Raw genomic sequence first — 6,604 nt, 5'->3', positions numbered from 1 at the left:
CGTCCAAAATGATTTCCGATCCAATGGTACGTTTGACGCAAACCATGCAGCTATCTTGCATCAAGATTAGCACCATGTCCGAAAGGCCGAAACGAGCTTCGAGTTGAGCCTATAGTACGTCTAGCACAAACCATGCACCTATCTTGCACCGACATTAACACTGTCTCCAAACAGAAAGAAGTGAGATTCCACATGACCCACATCACCTAGGAGTTCCATTGGGTGCGTCCAAAATGATTTCTGAGCCAATGGTACGTTCCACGCAAACCATGCGCCTATCTTGCGTCTGGATTAGCACTATATCTGAAAGGCTAAAACGAGCTTCCTCTTGAGCCTCGTCACCTAGTGGTACCATCGAGTGCGTCCAAAACGATTTATAAGCCTATGGTACGTCAACCGCAAACCATGCACCTATCTTGCACCGACACCAACACTGTCTCCAAATAGAAAAAGCGAGATTCCACATGACCCATGTCACCCAGGAGTTCCATCGGGTGCGTCCAAAATGATTTGTAAGCCTATGGTACATCTAGCGCAAACCATGCACCCATCTTGCATCGACCCTAACACTGTCTCCAAATAGAATGAAGTCAGATTCCACATGACCCAGATCACCTAACCAACACCAACACTGTCTCCAAATGGAAAGAAGCGATATTCCACATGACCCACGTCACCTAGGAGTTCCATCGGGTGCGTCCAAAACGATTTGTAAGCCTATTGTATATCTAGCGCAAACCATGCACCTATCTTGCACTGAAACAAACACTATCTCCAAACGAAATGAAGTGAGATTCCACATGACCCACGTCACCTAGCAGTTTCATCCGGTGCCCCCAAAACGATTTCCGATCCAATGGTACATTCCACGCAAACCGTGGACCTATCTTGCGTCAAGATTAGCACTATATCCGAAAGGCCGAAACGAGCTTCCACTTGAGCCTCGTCACCTAGTGGTACCACCAAGTGCGTCCAAAATGATTTATAAGCCTATGGTAGTCTAGCGCAAACCTATCTTGCACCGACACCAACACTGTCTCCAAACGGAAAGAAGCGAGATTCCACATGACCCACGTCACCTAGGAGTTGCATCGGGTGCGTCCAAAATGATTTGTAAGCCTATGGTACATCTAGCGCAAACCATGCACCCATCTTGCACCGACTCTAACACTGTCTCCAAACGGAATGAAGTGAGATTCCACATGACCCACATCACCTAACCAACACCAACACTATGTCCAAATGGAAAGAAGCAATATTCCACATGACCCACGTCACCTAGGAGTTCCATTGGGTGCGTCCAAAACGATTTCTAAGCCTATGGTATATCTAGCACAAACCATGCACCTATCTTGCACCGACACTAACACTGTCTCCAAATGAAATGAAGTGAGATTCCACATGACCCACGTCACCTAGCAGTTCCATCGGGTGCCTCCAAAACGATTTCCGATCCAATGGTACATTCCACGCAAACCGTGCACCTATCTTGCGTCAAGATTAGCACTATATCCGAAAAGCTGAAACGAGCTTCCCCTTGAGCCTCATCACCTAGTGGTACCACCGAGTGCGTCCAAAATGATTTATAAGCCTATGGTACGTCTAGCGCAAACCATGCACCTATCTTGCACCGACACCAACACTGTCTCCAAACAGAAAGAAGCGAGATTCCACATGACCCACGTCACCTAGGAGTTCCATCGGGTGCGTCCAAAACGATTTGTAAGCCTACGGTACATCTAGCGCAAACCATGCACCCATCTTGCACCGACTCTAACACTGTCTCCAAACGGAATGAAGTGAGATTCCACATGACCCACGTCACCTAACCAACACCAACACTGTCTCCAAAAGGAAAGAAGTGATATTCCACATGACCCACGTCACCTAACCAACACCAACACTGTCTCCAAACGGAAAGAAGCGATATTCCACATGACCCATGTCACCTAGGAGTTCCATCGGGTGTGTCCAAAATGATTTGTAAGCCTATGGTATATCTAGCGCAAACCATGCACCTATCTTGCACCGACACTAACACTGTCTCCAAATGAAATAAAGTGTGATTCCACATGACCCACGTCACCTAGCAGTTCCAACAGGTGCGTCCCAAATGATTTCCGATCCAATGGTACGTTTGACGCAAACCATGCAGCTATCTTGCATCAAGATTAGCACCATGTCCGAAAGGCTGAAACGAGCTTCGAGTTGAGCCTATGGTACGTCTAGCGCAAACCATGCACCTATCTTGCACCGACATTAACACTGTCTCCAAACAGAAAGAAGTGAGATTCCACATGACCCACATCACCTAGGAGTTCCATTGGGTGCGTCCAAAACGATTTCTGAGCCAATGGTACGTTCCACGAAAACCATGCACCTATCTTGCGTCTGGATTAGCACTATATCTGAAAGGCTGAAACGAGCTTCCTCTTGAGCCTCGTCACCTAGTGGTACCATCGAGTGCGTCCAAAACAATTTATAAGCCTATGGTACGTCAACCGCAAACCATGCACCTATCTTGCACCGACACCAACACTGTCTCCAAACAGAAAAAGCGAGATTCCACATGACCCATGTCACCCAGGAGTTCCATCGGGTGCGTCCAAAATGATTTGTAAGCCTATGGTACATCTAGCGCAAACCATGCACCCATCTTGCACCGACACTAACACTGTCTCCAAACAGAATGAAGTCAGATTCCACATGACCCAGATCACCTAACCAACACCAACACTGTCTCCAAATGGAAAGAAGCGATATTCCACATGACCCACGTCACCTAGGAGTTCCATCGGGTGCGTCCAAAACGATTTGTAAGCCTATTGTATATCTAGCGCAAACCATGCACCTATCTTGCACCGAAACAAACACTATCTCCAAACGAAATGAAGTGAGATTCCACATGACCCACGTCACCTAGCAGTTTCATCCGGTGCCACCAAAACGATTTCCGATCCAATGGTACATTCCACGCAAACCGTGGACCTATCTTGCGTCAAGATTAGCACTATATCCGAAAGGCCGAAACGAGCTTCCACTTGAGCCTCGTCACCTAGTGGTACCACCGAGTGCGTCCAAAATGATTTATAAGCCTATGGTAGTCTAGCGCAAACCATGCACCTATCTTGCACTGACACCAACACTGTCTCCAAACGGAAAGAAGCGAGATTCCACATGACCCACGTCACCTAGGAGTTGCATCGGGTGCATCCAAAACGATTTGTAAGCCTATGGTACATCTAGCGCAAACCATGCACCCATCTTGCACCGACTCTAACACTGTGTCCAAACGGAATGAAGTGAGATTCCACATGACCCACATCACCTAACCAACACCAACACTGTGTCCAAATGGAAAGAAGCAATATTCCACATGACCCACGTCACCTAGGAGTTCCATCGGGTGCGTCCAAAATGATTTCTAAGCCTTTGGTACGTCTAGCGCAAACCATGCACCAATCTTGCACCGACATTAACACTGTCTCCAAACGGAAAGAAGTGAGATTCCACATGACCCACATCACCTAGGAGTTCCATCGGGTGCGTCCAAAATGATTTTCGAGCCAATGGTACGTTCCACGCAAACCGTGCACCTATCTTGCGTCAGGATTAGCACTATATCTGAAAGGCTAAAATGAGCTTCCTCTTGAGCCTCGTCACCTAGTGGAACCATCGAGTGCGTCTAAAATGATTTATAAGCCTATGGTATGTCCAGCGCAAACCATGCACCTATCTTGCACTGACACCAACACTGTCTCCAAACAGAAAGAAGCGAGATTCCACATGACCCACGTCACCTAGGAGTTGCATCGGGTGCATCCAAAACAATTTGAAAGCCTATGGTACATCTAGCGCAAACCATGCACCCATCTAGCACCGACTCTAACACTGTGTCCAAACGGAATGAAGTGAGATTCCACATGACCCACATCACCTAACCAACACCAACACTGTGTCCAAATGGAAAGAAGCAATATTCCACATGACCCACGTCACCTAGGAGTTCCATCGGGTGCGTCCAAAATGATTTCTAAGCCTATGGTATATCTAGCACAAACCATGCACCTATCTTGCACCGACACTAACACTATCTCCAAATGAAATGAAGTGAGATTCCACCTGACCCATGTCACCTAGCAGTTCCATCGGGTGCCTCCAAAACGATTTCCGATCCAATGGTACATTCCACGCAAACCGTGCACCTATCTTGCGTCAAGATTAGCACTATATCCGAAAAGCCGAAATGAGCTTCCCCTTGAGTCTGATCACCTAGTGGTACCACCGAGTGTGTCCAAAATGATTTATAAGCCTATGGTACGTCTAGCGCAAACCATGCACCTTTCTTGCACCGACACCAACACTGTCTCCAAATGGGAAGAAGCGAGATTCCACATGACCCACGTCACCTAGGAGTTCCATCGGGTGCGTCCAAAACGATTTGTAAGCCTACGGTACATCTAGCGCAAACCATGCACCCATCTTGCACCAACTCTAACACTGTCTCCAAACGGAATGAAGTGAGATTCCACATGACCCACGTCACCTAACCAACACCAACACTGTCTCCAAATGGAAAGAAGTGATATTCCACATGACCCACGTCACCTATGAGTTCCGTCGGGTGCGTCCAAAACGATTTGTAAGCCTATGGTACATCTAGCACAAACCATGCACCCATCTTGCACCGACTCTAACACTATCTCCAAACAGAATGAAGTGAGATTCCACATGACCCACGTCACCTAACCAACACCAACACTGTCTCGAAACGGAAAGAAGCAATATTCACATGACCCACGTCACCTAGAAGTTCCATCGGGTGCGTCCAAAACGATTTGTAAGCCTATGGTATATCTAGCGCAAACCATGCACCTATCTTGCACCGACACTAACACTGTCTCCAAACGAAATGAAGTGTGATTCCACATGACCCATGTCACCTAGCAGTTGCAACGGATGCGTCCAAAATGATTTCCGATCCAATGGTACGTTTGACGCAACCCATGCAGCTATCTAGCATCAAGATTAGCACCATGTCCGAAAGGCCGAAACGAGCTTTGAGTTGAGCCTATGGTACGTCTAGCGCAAACCATGCACCAATCTTGCACCGACATTAACACTGTCTCCAAACGGAAAGAAGTGAGATTCCACATGACCCACATCACCTAGGAGTTCCATCGGGTGCGTCCAAAATGATTTTCGAGCCAATGGTACGTTCCACGCAAACCGTGCACCTATCTTGCGTCAGGATTAGCACTATATCTGAAAGGCTAAAATGAGCTTCCTCTTGAGCCTCGTCACCTAGTGGAACCATCGAGTGCGTCTAAAATGATTTATAAGCCTATGGTATGTCTAGCGCAAACCATGCACCTATCTTGCACCGACACCAACACTGTCTCCAAACAGAAAGAAGCGAGATTCCACATGACCCATGTCACCCAGGAGTTCCATCGAGTGCGTCCAAAATGATTTGTAAGCCTATGGTACATCTAGCACAAACCATGCACCCATCTTGCATCGACACTAACACTGTCTCCAAACAGAATGAAGTCAGATTCCACATGACCCAGATCACCTAACCAACACCAACACTGTCTCCAAATGGAAAGAAGCGATATTCCACATGACCCACGTCACCTAGGAGTTCCATCAGGTGCGTCCAAAACGATTTGTAAGCCTATGGTATATCTAGCGTAAACCATGCACCTATCTTGCACCGACACTAACACTGTCTCCAAACAGAATGAAGTCAGATTCCACATGACCCAGATCACCTAACCAACACCAACACTGTCTCCAAATGGAAAGAAGCGATATTCCACATGACCCACGTCACGTAGGAGTTCCATCAGGCGCGTCCAAAACGATTTGTAAGCCTATGGTATATCTAGCGCAAACCATGCACCGACACTAACACTGTCTCCAAACAAAATGAAGAGTGATTCCACATAACCCACGTCACCTAGCAGTTCCAACGAGAGCGGCCAAAATGATTTCTGATCCAATGGTACGTTTGACGCAAACCTTGCGGCTATCTTGCGTCAAGATTAGCACCATATCCGAAAGGCCGAAACGAGCTTCGAGTTGAGCCTATGGTATGTCTAGAGCAAACCATGCACCTATCTTGCACCGACATTAACACTGTCGACAAACGGAAAGAAGTGAGATTCCACATGAACCACATCACCTAGGAGTTCCATCGGGTGCGTCCAAAACGATTTCCCAGCCAATGGTACGTTCCACGCAAACCGTGCACCTATCTTGCATCAAGATTAGCACTATATCTGAAAAGGCCAAAACGAGCTTCCTCTTAAGCCTCGTCACCTAGTGGTACCATCGAGTGCGTCCAAAATGATTTATAAGCCTATGGTACGTCTAGCGCAAAAACCATGCACCTATGTTGCACCGACACCAACACTGTCTCCAAATGGAAAGAAGCAAGATTCCACATGACCCACATCACCTAGAAGTTCCATCGGGTGTGTCCAAAACGATTTGTAAGCCTATGGTACATCCAGTGCAAACCATGCACCTATCTTGCGCCGACACTGACACACTGTCTCTAAACGGAATGAAGTCAGATTCCACATGACCCAGATCA

Source organism: Miscanthus floridulus, chromosome 3 (genome assembly GCF_019320115.1).
Source record: "Miscanthus floridulus cultivar M001 chromosome 3, ASM1932011v1, whole genome shotgun sequence".
Taxonomy (NCBI): domain Eukaryota; kingdom Viridiplantae; phylum Streptophyta; class Magnoliopsida; order Poales; family Poaceae; genus Miscanthus; species Miscanthus floridulus.
The sequence above is the reverse complement of the archived record's forward strand: the minus strand, read 5'-3'. Positions refer to the sequence as shown.